The sequence below is a fragment of the Neophocaena asiaeorientalis genome, unplaced genomic scaffold, assembly GCF_003031525.2.
Source record: "Neophocaena asiaeorientalis asiaeorientalis breed wild unplaced genomic scaffold, Neophocaena_asiaeorientalis_V1.1 scaffold127, whole genome shotgun sequence".
Classification (NCBI taxonomy): Eukaryota; Metazoa; Chordata; class Mammalia; order Artiodactyla; family Phocoenidae; genus Neophocaena; species Neophocaena asiaeorientalis.
Window position 1 is genome coordinate 6,299,997 of NW_020175414.1, and position 15,794 is coordinate 6,315,790.

Here is a 15,794-nt window from a genome sequence, read left to right on the forward strand (position 1 = left end):
GCTTTGGATTATACTGTTGACATGGAAATCCTCACAGTAAGAAAATTAATTTTGGTGGGGGACAGTCCCATGATGGTATCACTAGAAAAACCTCACTGCAAAATTTACTCTAAAAATTAATTAGTAAGACACATGTGATCTTGGTTGAAAAAACTTATTTATTCATTTTTGTACTTAGTTCAAACATATGTTATGAAAAATTATGAAGTAGAATTAAATATACTATCTTTGAATGGGAGGTTCAGCAATAAGAATTATACTTTTTGCTTTTGTCACACAACTGAATATATTATTTTCTTTTTTTTTAAGTTGATATATTTATTACTTTTTTTTCTTAAGATATAATTTTAAATGAAAGGTTTTTAGCATAGGCCTTTTATTTTTTTATTATTTTTAATACATCTTTATTGGAGTATAATTGCTTCACGATACTGTGTTAGTTTCTGTTGTACAGCAGAGTGAATCAGCCACATGCATACATGTATCCCCATATCCCCTCCCTCTTGCATCTCCCTCCCACCCTTCCTATCCCACCCACCCCTCTAGGTGGTCACAAAGCACGGAGCTGATCTCCCTGTGCTTCCCACTAGCTGTCTATTTTACATTTGGTAGTGTATTTTGTTTTTATTTCCTCACTCCTGGTTTCCATTTAACTTAAACATTTAAAAAGAAGATATACACTGTATCCAGCCATTTGACTTCCAGCAAATATAAGCATGAATTCTAATATATGCTGAAATTTTTGTAAGATCTTGTTATTTAAAATTATTCAAGATAGTAAGAAACACTTAAGACACTTTCTTTTATCACTTACAAAGAACATAATTTCGTAGTCATAATCTTTATGTTTTGGGTACTTTGCTAGGTGATGAATGACCCATAGCAGCTGTGAAGTAAGTGTTTTTTAAATCAATGTATTAAATCAAAGATTTAAAGTTGTTGATGTGTAATTTACATTCTTTGATTATCCTAAGAAGGTTTTTTACAAGCCTTCTATACCATCGCCACCACCGCCCACCCCTACATACTCATATACTTCCCCAAAAGTGGAAAGGGAATTAGATTCTGCTTGAGCCTGGTACTAAGGACAACATCAGTGCTTAGCAAAAGCAAGAGATAGCTGGGAGTTAGGGCTCAGTGGAGGAGGAGGTCTCTGGGGGCAATGTGGGAAATAGGCCTAGGTCTGAGAGAGTGCTGGCAAGTCAGATTCACCCCCTGAGGGGAGAGAGGGCCCAAAACCTCTAGTTCCTGGGCTCGTCATTGTTACAGACAACTTAGAGATAAGAGCATATATGGATAGAGAAAGTATACATAGTTATTTATTCAATGAAAATGACCAGAACTATGTGCATTTGGAGAGGTCTCTGACATTATTGGAGTCGTAGGAATTAGATACCAGTTATTGGTGGTGGCAGAAGAGTACGGCTTTAGACACGTTAAGAGTTTGACTTTGATGTGTTCGGTGCTATCATGAACTTCTGAATAAGAATTATATGATTAAAATTAAGCTTAAGAAATATTGCTGTTATGACATATATATACTACTAGGTATAAAATAGAGAACTAATGAGAACCTACTGTATAGCACAGGGAACTCTACTCAATGCTCTGTGGTGACCTAAATGGGAAGGAAGTCCAGAAAAGAGGAGATATATGTGTACATATGGTTGATGCACTTTGCTGTACACTTGAAACTAACACAACATTGTAAATTAACAATACCTCAATTAAAAAAAAAAGAAATATTGCTGTTGGATGTAGGATGGATTACAACACCAGGAGGGAAAGAATCTAAGAAGCTATTGCACTGGTCCAGTCAAAGAGTTACAGCCTCGTGTCCTGCTGTAAAAAGAGAGAAATGGCAGACCTGTGTAGAAAGACCTTGTCACACACATCAGCAGGAAGCTCCCTAGTGCCATGGAGGTTAAGGCTAAGTATGCAAAGTGGTTTAATAAATGGTGACTCACTTTTAATTTTATCTCTAGTTTCTTATTTGTTTCATGAAAGAGTAGTCTTCACAGTTTTGCATATTAACCAGAAACCTTGAAACCAATAGCTAAGCATAGACTACTATATAAATACCATGACTTTGTTTATTTTCTAAGGTCCAGGTTTTAGCACCATTTGTAGCTGGTAAAAGATGGATTTTTAAATGGCTTTTTTTTTTTTTTTTGACAATCTAGATCAGCATCTTTTTGCAAAATTTTTCAAATCAAGGTCAGGGAAGTGATTGCCATAAAGATAGCTATTATTACAGGACCCCGTGATGCCAGCTGGATAGGCATCGTGTGAGGATAATAGCACCCAAAGCTCTTTATTTTCTAATCAGGAGACTATTTACCTCAGAAGACTTCTGCGCTGTTTGAATGCAGCCGTGGGAATGCTACCCATCCCTGCCCAACCATTCTTTCATCCATGAGACTGAAATAGGACTGAAGCAAACAAGGCTTCTCTCACCACCTCTCTCAGCCTTTTCTGTTGTCACCACCCAGAGTGCTTCTACTAGAGTGGTATCTGATAAAGGTGGGGGGCAGGCAGGGGGAGGCGACAGACTCAAGTAAATTACTTGTGAGACTAAACCAGCTCAAAGGTGTTCAAAGGGGAAATGGAGGTGGGTAGAATAGGGGTAGAAGTGCATTGGCAGACTGCATCTTTTTTAGGTCATCCTCTGTTAAACTCTACTCAGTGAATCCGAATTCCTGAAGTGCACATGCTAGCAATAGAGGGACTAACAGTGACAGAGATGTACTTCAAGAATTTCTAGACGAAAAAATTATTTAAAATATTTTGCTTTTTGTTTACATACTGATTTATAGAAATTATAAATCAGTTTATTTATAAATCAGTATGTTTATGAATTAACAGTGTCCAATTTGCTCTACTTGTGATCTATTGATACTTATACAAACACTTCACATTTACAGGTAAGTTTCAGCAGTGTATCTTGCGTATGGAAAAGTCAATTTGAGGGTCCAGTTTCACTTTCTTCCTCTCTTTTTAAATAGAGTCTTTGTGAAGAAAGGAGCTGTTTGACTGAAACATCCTGGTCAAAACCTGTTGATAGACCTCCTACTTGCCCTTCAGAATAAGATGGAGCCATGGTGGATATTATTATTTGGAGAACTAAAAGACAGATTTTAGGGGCAAAAATTCAACCCACATAAAGAATGGGGGAAAAAATACAATAAATTAAGCAAATACCTTTTACAAGTGAAAGAATTTTTTCTTCTGCCATCAATAAAACCAGTGCACTATTAAATACATTGTTTTGCTGTATGTTTTATTTGCTGAATGTTATTTTTCTCGTTCATCTGGTACTAACCCCATACTAATTGCCTTCTGTAGAATGGCAATTACAGCATACTGATGCCTCCCTGTAATTACAGAATAAACTGACTTACACAGCTTGCCACATTTCTTACAAAACAACCTGAAGCCAAATAGCAGTTCTTAGTATGGTAACACTACTAAATATGACAGCAAAAAATATTCAAAACTTGTATATGTTGTTTTAGCACTCTATTAATGTAATTTGATTGAAAAACAGGCATTCCCTTCCTTATAAAATGTGCAGTGGATCTTTTAAGATGCATCTGGTTGCAGATAACAGAAAACACAGCTCAAACTGGCTTAAACACTAAAGTACTGACTGACTTCACTACCAGAAGCACAGTAGATTTCAGCTGGTTTAATTTAGTGACTCAGAGTTGTCATGAAAAATCCTGATGCTTTGCATCTCATTTCTGCTCTCTCTGGCATAAGCATTCTACAGCAGGCTGCCCCATGTGAGCCCAGGATGGCTACAGCTTCCTGAGCTATTAAATCCAGGGATGCGGTTGGGGTCCCTTCCAGAAGTGCACTTAGAAGAGAAATGAAGCTTTCACACTCAGGCCACATTTACCTGTATCGTGTGACTTTTCAACCTATGAACCAGAAACTTCAACAAGGGTCTGTGGGTTAGTTTAGGCCTGATCCAAGTGCCCCAGCCTTACAAGTGGGGGCCATCTGCTTTCCTGGAAGCATATTCGATTTGAGGCAGAGGATATATATCTGAAAGTCAGGATACTTGCCGAAAGGAGAGAGAGAGGTGTTGGAGAAGCAACCAGAATGTCCATTACAGAGAACCAGTACGTCTAAACTACAAACTCTTAATAGGACAAAAATAATAGTCTTAGTCCTATGAAGTAAGAAGTGAGTAGTTAAAAAGAAATAAGGAGAGGACTTCCCTGGTGGCGCAGTGGTTGAGAGTCCACCTGCCGATGCAGGGGACACGGGTTCGTGCCCTGGTCCGGGAAGATCCCACATGCTGCGGGGCAGCTGGGCCCGTGAGCCATGGCCGCTGAGCCTGTGCGTCCGGAGCCTGTGCTCCGCAACAGGAGAGGCCACAACAGTGAGAGGCCACAACAGTGAGAGGCCTGCGTACTGCAAAAAAAAAAAAAAAAGAATGGAATCTTGCCTTTTGCAACGACATGAATGGACCTAGAGGGTATTATGCTAAGTGAAATAAGTGAGACAGAGAAAGACAAAGACCATATGATTTCACTTATATGTGGAATCTAAAAAACACAACAACTAAATAAACATAACAAAAGAGAAACAGACTCATAGATACAGAGAACAAACAGGTGGTTGCCAGAGGGAATGGGAGTGGAGGGAGGAAAGAAATAGGTGAGAGAGATTAAGAGGTACAGACTTTCAGTTACAAAATAAATGAGTCATGGGTGTGAAATGTACAGTGTGGGGAATATAGCCAATAATTATGTAATGTCTTTGTATGGTGACAAATGGTAACTAGACATATTATGGTGATCATTTTGAAATGCACAGAAACATCAAATTACTATGTTGTGTACTGTGAACTAACATGGTATTGTAGGTCAATTATACTTCAAAAACAAATTCATAAGAAAAGAGATCAGATTTGTCATTACCAGAGAGGGAGGAAGGGGGTTGGAGGGAATTGGATGAGGTGATCAAAAAGTACAAACTCCTAGTTATAAGATAAATATGTACTAGGGATGTAATGTACAATATGATAAATATAATTAACCCTGCTGTAGTTATATATGAAAGTTGTTAAAAAAGTAAATCCTAAGAGTTCTTGTCAGAAAGAAAAAATATTTCTATTTCTTTAATTTTATATCTGTATGAGATGATTGATGTTCACCAAACTTACTGGGGTAATCATTTCATGATGCATGTAAGTCAAATCATTCTGCTATACACCTGAAACTTACAGAATGTTTTTCAATTATATCTCAATAAAACTGGAATAAAAAAAGAACATAGGGTTATCATCAACTGCTTCAGTAAGAGAGGCCTCTGAAAGGGTCTCTTGCATTCTCAAAGCAAAGCTTACTAATTAGTTTTAAGTGTTTCCTAATCTGAGAAATGACAAGAATGAGAAAGAGACATATTTGGGGAACATTTTTTTTCTTCTCATTCAGTTTCTCTCCTTTGAGAGCACAGGTATGAAACATACTAGTAGCACAGTGACTGCTTTGAAGGATTTGGGATCCTTCTGGGCTAGAGAAATACCAGGAAAAACTGGGTTGCTACTTAGAGAATATGGGGCTTAAAGAGGTGCTATTTGTTTGTTTTGTTGTTTATTTGCTTATATTAGAGATTCTGCCCACAAGAGCATGGGGTGAAACAGCAGTCAAAGGGAAAATGGAAATTTAAAAATAAGGATACAAATAAAGAACTCTTAGGGAAATACTTGAAAATGAAGACAGGCACTTTCAGCCCCCATTTTCCAAGAGGGCAGGTTGTCTGCATAATGGAGAACTCCCACCCCCATCCAGAACGTAGAAATCCTGGTATTAAAACTTCTTATGTTATGAGATTTTTTCTGAGTCATCTGAGGGTGTTCTCTGGGCAGTAGCGTGGATTCTTCTGGCACATGGTGAGGTCTTTTTTCCTTGCTAATTTTTCCATCTGCCTTCTTTCCAGATAATAGAAAGTCAATTTTATGACCATGGTTAGACTGACCATGTAGGTTAAAAATATCAAGACATTGCTTGCTGGTATTGTCAGGTCCACATTATATATTCCAGAGTCATAGACATTATAATTTGAGAGAATTATGATGGCATCATATTTAGTTTCACATTGGGATGATCTTAACTGAAGTCATATAATGACTCAGTTCAGAGATTGCTGGGCTCAACCTCAATGAAACTTTTATAAAAGGCTTTGAGAGACTAGCTGCCCACCTTGCAGGGTCTAGATAGTTTTTTAAAAAATAAATTTAGAACAGCAATAGTAAGGAAATGTAGCCTCATGAAAGGGCAGACAGAACTTTTTTTTTTTTTTGATACCTATTTTTATGTCATCTGGTTTAAGAGATACAGAAATACCCATAATTTTCACAGGCTGTTAAATGCTTTGAGGTTTATAGGCAAAGAACAAAGAGGAATGTGGTGACATATTCCAACTTCAGGTGTCATATTCTTGCCCTTTCGTCACAAAAGAAAGGCAATTTTGTTAAAGTTCGAGTTCACAGGATTTCTGCTTGTGTCAGGATAGAGCAACAGAGGAAGGCTTTACCTTCCTGCCTGAAACACATAAAGAACTGGACTAAATACATGAGACATTGGAACTCAAGACATTGGACATGGGCAACAAGGTACAGTGACTCTCGAGAGATGAGAAGCAACTGGGTGAGCCTTACAATTGCTTCAGCTTACTGCCTGGAGGAAGTTTTAAGGCCATGGTGAAGGGAGGAGGAACCCAGGTGGTACCTGTCAGTCTCTGTGAGTTGAGAGATAGAGGGGAGAGCTTAGGGAAGACAGGGTTGGTAGATTTTGCAGGGCAGAATACCAGAGAAATGTTGTTTGACCTAAATCTAATATGTAAAACTATAAAAGATCTGGGAGAAAACAGGAAATCTTCATGACCTTGTGTTTAGACAGAGTTGTTATGTATAACATGAAAAATATGCTCCATAAAAGAACAAACTGATAAATAGTACTTAATCAAATTAAGAACTTATGTTTCTCAAAGACACTGTTAAGAAAATTTAAAAGAAAACAAGCCAAAGATTTGGAAAAAATATTTGCAAATTACATATCTGATAAAGAACTTGTATACATAATATATAAAGAGTTCTCAAAACACAATAAGAAATCAGTCTTATTGAAAAATGGGCAAAAGATTTGAACAGTTGACCAAAAAAGATATACAGATGGCAAATAAGACAATGAAAAGATGCTCAAAATCATTAGTCATTAAGGAAATGCAAATTAAAACCATGATGAGGTAACCGCTACACACCTATTAATATGACCAAAATTGAAAAGACCCTCCATACCAAGCGTTGGCAAAGATGTGGAGGAATGGAACTCCCATACACTGCTGGTGAGAATGTAAATGATACAAACTGCTTGGAAAACAGTTTGACAGATTCTTAAAAAGTTAAACATATATATACCCATCGTATGACCCTGTCATTCCACTCCTAGTTATTTACCCTAGACAAATGAAAGCAGATATTCATACTTAGACTTGTATATAAATGTTCATAGTATCTTTACTTGTAATAGCCCCAAACTGGAAACAACCCAAATGTCCTTTAACGTGTGAATGCATAAACAAGTTGTAGTATATCCATAAATAAAATACCACTCAGCAATGAAAAGGAATGAACTGATCAATATTTCATGCAACAACAGAAATGAATCTCAAAATAATTATGCTGAGTGAAAGAGGCTAGATGCTCCTGCTTAGAGGGAGGGGAAAGGGAGGGACAAAGAGGGGGGAGAAGAATTTCTATACGCCAATCATACCTCAATAAAACATCTTAAAAAAATTGTAAACTCAATGTGGATGTTTTCTTGCTCTTCCCCTAACTCACTGAAATAATACTGGACACTACTGCTGCATTCAATGAAAAAGTCACATTATAACTTTTTACTCTTCACTGGGTTGTGGTGACAGTATTCTGACAGATATAATTGGCTTTGTTAGAAAATATTTAACCTCAAAAATATTAATTCCTTATGATCATTTTAGAGATATGGAATCTTTAAAATTGCCACTGTCATTTGTAAAGCTGTTAATTCTCAGAGGCCAGATAGGTCATTATAATTATTGTTATTTTTGTTGTGTTAGTACTACTTAGACTTTTAAACTAAGGCTTCTTGGGGCCTGGGTTTTATATATATGTATGTGTACCTAAATTTTCTATTTTCAGACTTTTATCTTTCAGAAGCCTCAGGCATTTCTTTAAAAGGACTAGGGTTTTTAATAGAAAACATTTGCTTGTCTGAGCCCTTTTGTTTTTTCCTTTTATTTATTATACAATTTTCAAGTACTGACAGAAGTAACTCTAGTACCTGTGGCCTAATTTGCTACTTAATAGGTACCTGTTTTAATTTCATAAATCCTTTAGGTCTTTAGGGAAAATAAACCCATAAGTGGTTAACTCTGGCATTTTTACAGTACATTGAATTCTTCTAAACTTTACATGGCACTTTTTCAAAATGAAGTAAGTTTTCCCCCTCCTATCTTACATTGCATCTGTATGACATATACATGCTAAAATAAAGACAGTGGGCTTCCCTGGTGGCGCAGTAGTTAAGAATCCACCTGCCAATGCAGTGGACACGGGTTCGAGCCCTGATCCGGGAAGATCCCACATGCCACAGAGCAACTAAGCCCGTGCACCACAACTACTGAGCCCATGCCACAACTACTGAAGTCCACACCTGTAGAGCCCGTGCTCCACAACAAGAGAAGACCGCAATGAGAAGCCCACACACCCCAAGGAAGAGTAGCCCCTGCTCACTGCAACTAGAGAAAGCCCGCGTGCAGCAACGAAGACCCAACACAGCCAAAACTCAATTAATTAATTAATCTATTTATTTAAAAAATAAATACATTTATGTGGTAGCGTTTACACACTATCGTAACTCTTCTGTTATTGCTACTCAGGTTTATGTGCACTGAATAAATAACTCGTACATTTTGTCTTAACCTGTTGCTTTCAATGTATAACATGCTAAAACTCATAAACTCAGATGCATGTGATAATCACAAGGTTGAAGATTTTTATAACCATTTTATAGGAAACACTTTATTTTGAGATGGAACATGGTAATTTTTCCATGTCTTCATGGTATTTGCAAAACGATACCCTTTATATACAAATGTTTCCAACTAAATTCTTCTTCGTATCTCTTAAAAATGTTTTGGGAACACATTTCTTTGTCCTGCTTAATAACAAGGCCCAGGGAATTCAGGCCATTTACTATTTTCTCGTTCATGAACATGGGTAGAAACAGATTCTGGGTAGGCCAGATTACAGTTTAGTCATCTACTAAAATAATTTCCTCTGTGAATAATTCAATCAACTTAATACAAGAAAATTGTGCCATATGCTGTAAATAAGCTGCTTATATGAAACCAGCTTTTTCCAACAGGAATTGTTCCTTCCAGGTGCCATTTATATCATTCTTGGAACTTAATTCTTGGACTCCTTACAGTGAACAGTTCCTACTTAAGTGTCATGGTCATGTCCAGTTGCTCAGTTAATGTTTCCTGGGTTCAAATGTTTCTACTTCAACCCCTGAATCTGATTCTTAGATTTTAGACACCAATAAAAGGAAGCTACTTATACTATCAGAGTAACACTAAAACACTGCACCAGTGGAATTACTTACTAATTCACATTTGTAAGAAAGTGGACACCTTTTGGATTGTTTATCCAGCCCCCTTCTCTTGGCACTGCTTTTCCCCCTATCTTTCATACTTTCAGAAAGAAGCATTATGTTTGCATATTATTTACAGCAGGGAGGAAGTAGAATCATGAAGTAGCTGGGATCAAAGTCTCTGCCACTTCTTGACCTTGTGAACTTAAGTAGCTTAACCTTTCTAAGTCTTTGTTTCCCCATTTGGAAAATAGTAGGACTTACTTTGTAGGATTATTGTGAGACAGATAGAAGCAGCTGCTGACAGCCAGATGCTGGCCTGGAACTCTCAACTCTCTTTTTGCCCATACACAATTTCACAGAATATCAACAGCAGACAAAGTCACTTGGAAAATGAAGAAGCGAGAAAAAACAAAAACACTCTATAATCATGTCTGAATACCAAAACACCAGAGAAATAATTTAAAGAGCCAAAACCAAAACAAGAATTTGTCCAAACCACAAAAATGACTGAACTTCTCCCTTTTCTGGCTAATTTGAATGACTGCTGCTCCTTTACCAAGTAGAGTTTCAGCTCTGCTTCATTCATCCCACCACCAAGATAACAAGTATGAAGATATCCAATCAAAGACTTTTCCTGCTTCTTGACAACACCCAACGCTGAGCAAAGCCTACTTTTCTTGTACCATTCCAAAAGTCCCATAATACAAGGCCAAATTCTACTGTGTTAACCACATTTTCTGGTTTCTGTATTTGATGTGCTGACCTCTGGGACATTGCTTTCATACGAAAACTAACCAATCCAAAGTCCACTTACCCTCGTGAGACACTAATCCCCTGCCCTAATCTTCCCAGGGCTAGGCATCAGACAAATAGGGACATCCTCTACACCCCAGAGTCCACTGAAATTATTTAAACTATTGTAAACCTGGTCAGCCCATCCGTTCCTGGGAAAACCACAATACATGAAAGCTCTTCCCAGTTTCCCTCACTCTCTCTCTGCCTGCCACCAACCTTTGTGTTCTCTCCTGTGGCATGTCCTCCTATTCTTGGAAACTGTGCATAATAGACTATCTTTTCAATGGCATTTCTAATCTGCTGTCCACACCAAATTTGAGTAAAACCAAAATCCCAGGTACATTTTTAAATACCTATAACAAGTCCTTTCTAGCATCTTCTTACTAAGACATCACACAGTTCTCCATGACATATGGTCTCTTTCATTGCAATGAGCCAATAAACCAAATTTGTTCAACAACAGGTATATTTCTGGAAGTCTTTGGCTGGTCCTTGGTTGATCATCAATGCTTTCCAAAGAAAGATCTCAATCAAAAGGGGGAAATGTGAAAGGAAAATCAGATTGGAGTTGGTATTGCTAAGAGAGCTCTCTAAAATGGAGCTGGGGGACTAATGAGGAAGTGAGAATTATGCACTTCTCAACCCGGATGGAATCTGAACTTTTGACCACTTATCAGGCATCAAGAACATCTGCCCAAAGTTCCAGAAACTGAAGATACTTATTGGATCCTTACCCTAAATAACTTGTGACATCCTATCCTTTAAAGGCAAATCTTCCTTTTTGCATCACAGCTAATCATAATTCTTGCAAGGCAACTTTAACAACCTTGTGGATTTGCCTTTATGAGCCCCTGACTCATTCTCTTCCTTGCAACACTCTCAGTTTTACCCAAATAAGTGTCTCCTGAATTGTAATTCCTAAGACCCCAGATAAAGCTCTTTGTCCTTTGCAGCCTTGATGCTGATTACTGTTTGACATTACATGACATCAGAAATGGGATCCTAAGTGATTTACCTTTCCCTCTGGTGCTGCCATGGTTACTGATTATTGTTTGACACCGTCGCTAATTTTCTCAGTGTTTTATTAGGACCCTTCAAGAACTTGTTATATTTACCACAAATATAGAGATGCTGCTGCTAGTGGTGCCATGGGGTTGTTGTTATGCTTCCTTCTTTTGATCTCTTTTACTTGTGAGCTGTATTGCCCTCTATGGCACTAAGTTTGTTTAAGGTCTCAAGCCTTCCAATCTTTCAGGCTATGCTTTATGACATGTTTGTCCACATACTCCCTGAACATGAAAATAGAACAAAACTAAAAAACTATATACCTTCTAGCATACAGTTAAAGAGAAAAACTGCAGACCTCAAATGGTGTCACTTATGCTAAAGCCAAACCTAGATTTAATACCTAACCTAACTGCAGTTTCAACTGTCACCAGAAGTATAAGCTTAATCACTAGTCTAAAATTTACTGGTCAGCACCACTGAGGTAGTAGGTCTTGTGGGCCCTCTTCATCCCCCAGAGGAAGAAGAGGCAACCTGCATGATAAAACCCTTGCCATTCTCTTCCCCACAAAATCAGATGTCCTGGCCTAAAAATAATCCTTTCTTTTCTTTTGCTAATAGCTCCCTTGTCCTACCCTTCTTTCTATAAAAACTTTCCATTTTATACAACCCCTCAGAAGGCTCTTCCAGTTGCTAGAATGGATGCTGTCTGATTTATGAATTGCCTAATAAAGCCAATTAGATCTTCAGATTTACTTGGTTGAATTTTGTTTTTAATAATATTGTTAAGTCGACATAAAAAATTTTTATATGTACTTTTAATATCTTTATATATTTGTAACAGGGAAGAGCCAATTCTGACCCCATGTTGGATCTGTTTCTTTTACTTTAACCTTTGTTTTTCATTGCTTTTGTTATTATAATCACACATAATGGCCTGCCTCAGGGAACCCTGCCCCTCTGCCTGAATGTTAAACTAAAGTGCCTTTGTTCAGCTCACAGGGAGACAATCTGACCCTGCCCACCTGTGAAAGGCTGCAGAAAAGAAATTAACAGATCCCCTCCCTGTGGCTGGCCATTCCAGGAGACGTTGGCAAGACTTATGGCCTTTTTATTTCACTTCCCCACTTCCTCCCCCTCTCTGTTCTATAAAATAAACTGGCATCCAAACCCCAATAAGATGGTTTCTTTGAGACTTCAGTCTGCCATCTTGGTCAGTTGGCTTCCCGAATAAAGTCGTATTCTTTGTCTCAACACCTCGTCTCCCAACTTATTGGCCATTGTGCAGTGAGCAGAGCGAGCTTGGACTCAGGAACATATATTCTTCAAAGCCTTGGAGCTACACGTTTAACTCATTCCGTTTTTGGACAGTGTTGTCATTTTCCATCAGTTAGCCAAAGCCAGTCCTCAGGTCAGACCAGTCAGCCAAATAAAAGCATAAGGTTTGGCGGATCAGAAAGCACCTAACTTTATTTGCTTCCCCAGTTCAAACGAACATGGCAATACCTTTCTTTTAAGACATTCACCTCACTTCTGAATTCTAAGATAGATGGAGCCTGGCTGTGAGTTTGTTGTCATGATGAAAGAAGATAACTGGAGTACTTCATGGCCAAGTTCTCTTTGCTTAGCTGCTCCAGGATCCCCCTGCAAGTTGCAAAACTACCTCCAGCCATAAAAATATGAGAAGTTTTTTTTCTCCACTAGATACGGCTGATAAGCTAATACAGTCACCCCATTTACCATGTAAGTCAAGGATGAACTATGTGTGACAAATGGTACTGTCAAGTACCCTTACTTGAGGACTAGTTATTGTTTGTCTGAGAACATGTATGTAATGGGTTCTATGCTTGGCTATACAAGGGGGTCGGATTTTTTTTCTGTCACTGCAATTTCTCAGCAGACTACCTGTGGTATGTATCACATTCTGATTTAACTTTTATTCATTAATGTACCTGTTTTCTGTCTCCACTACCTTTGTGGAGAGGTTTTCTGGGTTGGAAGAAGATTTTTTTTTAATGCTATTTCCCCAGCAGGTGCAAATAGTTCTTTACACAGGTTCCCCAGGGTAAGTAGTAAGCCTGACCCCCCTGGGAATCCACAGCACTGGGGAAGCTCTGTTCCACTGCCTGAAGGCCCATGGGGTCAGCCTGTGAGGGCTCCCCTTGGGCCACAGGGTCATCTTGTTACCAAGTCCAAGCTTGCTCTGCTCACTGCACGACAGGGCAATAAATTGGGAGACGACGTGTTGAGACAAGGAACAGCGACTTTATTTGGAAAGCTGGGCATCCAAGAAGATGGGGCTAGGGTCCCCAAAAAAACATCTTATCCGGGTCTGGATGCCAGTTTCTTTTATAGAACAGAGAGGGAGAGGAGGCGAGGAAGTAAAGTAAAAAGGCCATTAGTTTTGCCTGGCTTGGCCAGCCTCAGGGAAGGGAATGTGCTAATTTCTTATTTTCTGTAGCCATTCACAGGTGGGCAGGGTCAGATTGTCTCCCTGTGAGCTGAACAAAGGCACTTTAGTTTAACATTCAGGCAGAGGGGCAGGGCTCCCTGAGGCAGGCCATTATGTGTGATTATAATAACAAAAGCAATGAAAAACAGAGGTTAAAGTAAAAGAAACAGATCCAACATAGAGTTCCATTTTGCTCTTCCCTGTTACAACATCCTCTGACTTGCTTGTAGTAATCCAGGCACCAGGGCACCAGTTAGTGAATGCAGGGCCAGCACTGACATGACACACACTGCTTTTCCTGACAACCGCCTCTCAGAGTTGGCTCTGACAGCATATCTCAGCCTCCAGATTCCCTGGCTCAGTGGGCGGCTTCCTCATCACCATGGGAACTGCTTTGTGGGAACTCTGTGATTTGGGCTGTGAAGGAAAGCTTCTTGAAGAATACTGCTGGGGCGACCATCTCTTGGGAAGGACAAGTCTTTTCTCTGTGATTTTTCTATTTTTTCCCCTCTTCAGAACTTGCCTTTGCCTTGTTTCGCTGACATGTTTTAAAATATTCTCTCAGTGGACATTAAATCTAAAAAAGACCTCACCGTGTTTAAACTTCCCTTTCCTCCTATGCACTTCCCTTCCCTGCCTGATCCTCACCCTGGGACTCTGCTTGCATCCTGGGCTCAGCGCTTCCCTGGGAAGCAGGATGGAGCTGAATACTGGCAGGTCAGGGACATCCACACAGTCTGATTTGAGGAGTACTGAGCCCGCCCACCTCCAAAGCTCTAAATTCAGTATTCTGGAACAGTAGCACTTTAAGCAACTTGCCTTTCAGCACAAAGAGGATCTCCAGATGAATTTGCACTTTAGAGGCTATATGAGAAGGGGGAAAAGCTGGGTTCAGATCTAGGCTAGCTATTTGCCAATGGGGACAAGTTATTTTATTTTTTTAACCTCATTTTCTCATCTCTAAAATGGAGAAAATTACCCATCTTGCTCTTGTAAGCCCTAAATCGGTGCTTTTAGAGTAACTAAGATGTTGCAGAGGCTCAGACCAGACAGCATGCATTGGCTCCTCTTCAGGTGAAGAGCAGGCCCCTGAGGGTGCTGAATGAGAAACAGGGCTGAGGAGCTGGAGAAGAGCTAAGTCACCACTGAGGGAACAGCTGGGTCAGCATGAAGGGAAAACTTGCCTCAGATGGGGAAGAGATGTTGTGGGAGGAAAATCAAAGTGGAGTTGGTATTGTTAAGCGAGCTCTCTGAATGGAGCTGGAAGGCCATTGAGGAAGTATGACTTATTATTGTCCTAATGAAGGTATCCAGAACATCTGCCAGAAACTCAAGATACTTAATAGAACCTTACCCTAAAATAACTGGTGACATCCTATCTACTTGTTGGACTCCCAATCCTAAAATAACTTGTGATTCCTTAAGGGTAAATATTTTCTGATTCATGTCAGAGTCTATCACAGTTCTCACCAGGCAACTTTTAACAACCTATGGACAAAGAAGGTCACCTGCCATTTCAGTAAACAAAGCATATTGCTGCCATAAAGCTATTGGCCGCTGCAGCCACCACCAACAATGCACCCAGATGGGATTCAGGGTGGAGAAAAACAGGATACTGGCCCTAGATAGTTAAGATACCTATCAAAGGAATAATTTCAGTGAGCCCAGACTCTTGCATCTTTCATATATAGAAAGGCACTAAAATCATTAACTTGAGATGTTTGATTTTTTGTGATTAGCAATAATCTTTTGACGTTTGACTATGTTTTTTGTTTTGTTTTGTTCTTCAGCAAAAACCCCTGTATATCCTGGCTCTCCCTTACCTCTTTTGAAAAGTTCCTCAGAGCTATCTGAGAGGTTGTTTCCAAGCTATAACCCTCAGTAATGCC

The 15,794-nt window shown here is 39.1% G+C and overlaps 1 protein-coding gene across 1 annotated transcript in view; it reads left to right on the forward strand.

The window, feature by feature from the left end:
- Window positions 1-3,259, forward strand: part of TDRD3 (tudor domain containing 3) — a 161,334-nt gene extending 158,075 nt beyond the window's left edge. Inside the window, exon 14 of the mRNA XM_024767216.1 lies at window positions 3,006-3,259. The gene's annotated coding sequence lies outside the window, so the exon portion shown is untranslated. The remainder of the gene's footprint in view (window positions 1-3,005) is intronic.
- The last annotated feature ends 12,535 nt before the right edge of the window (window positions 3,260-15,794 follow it).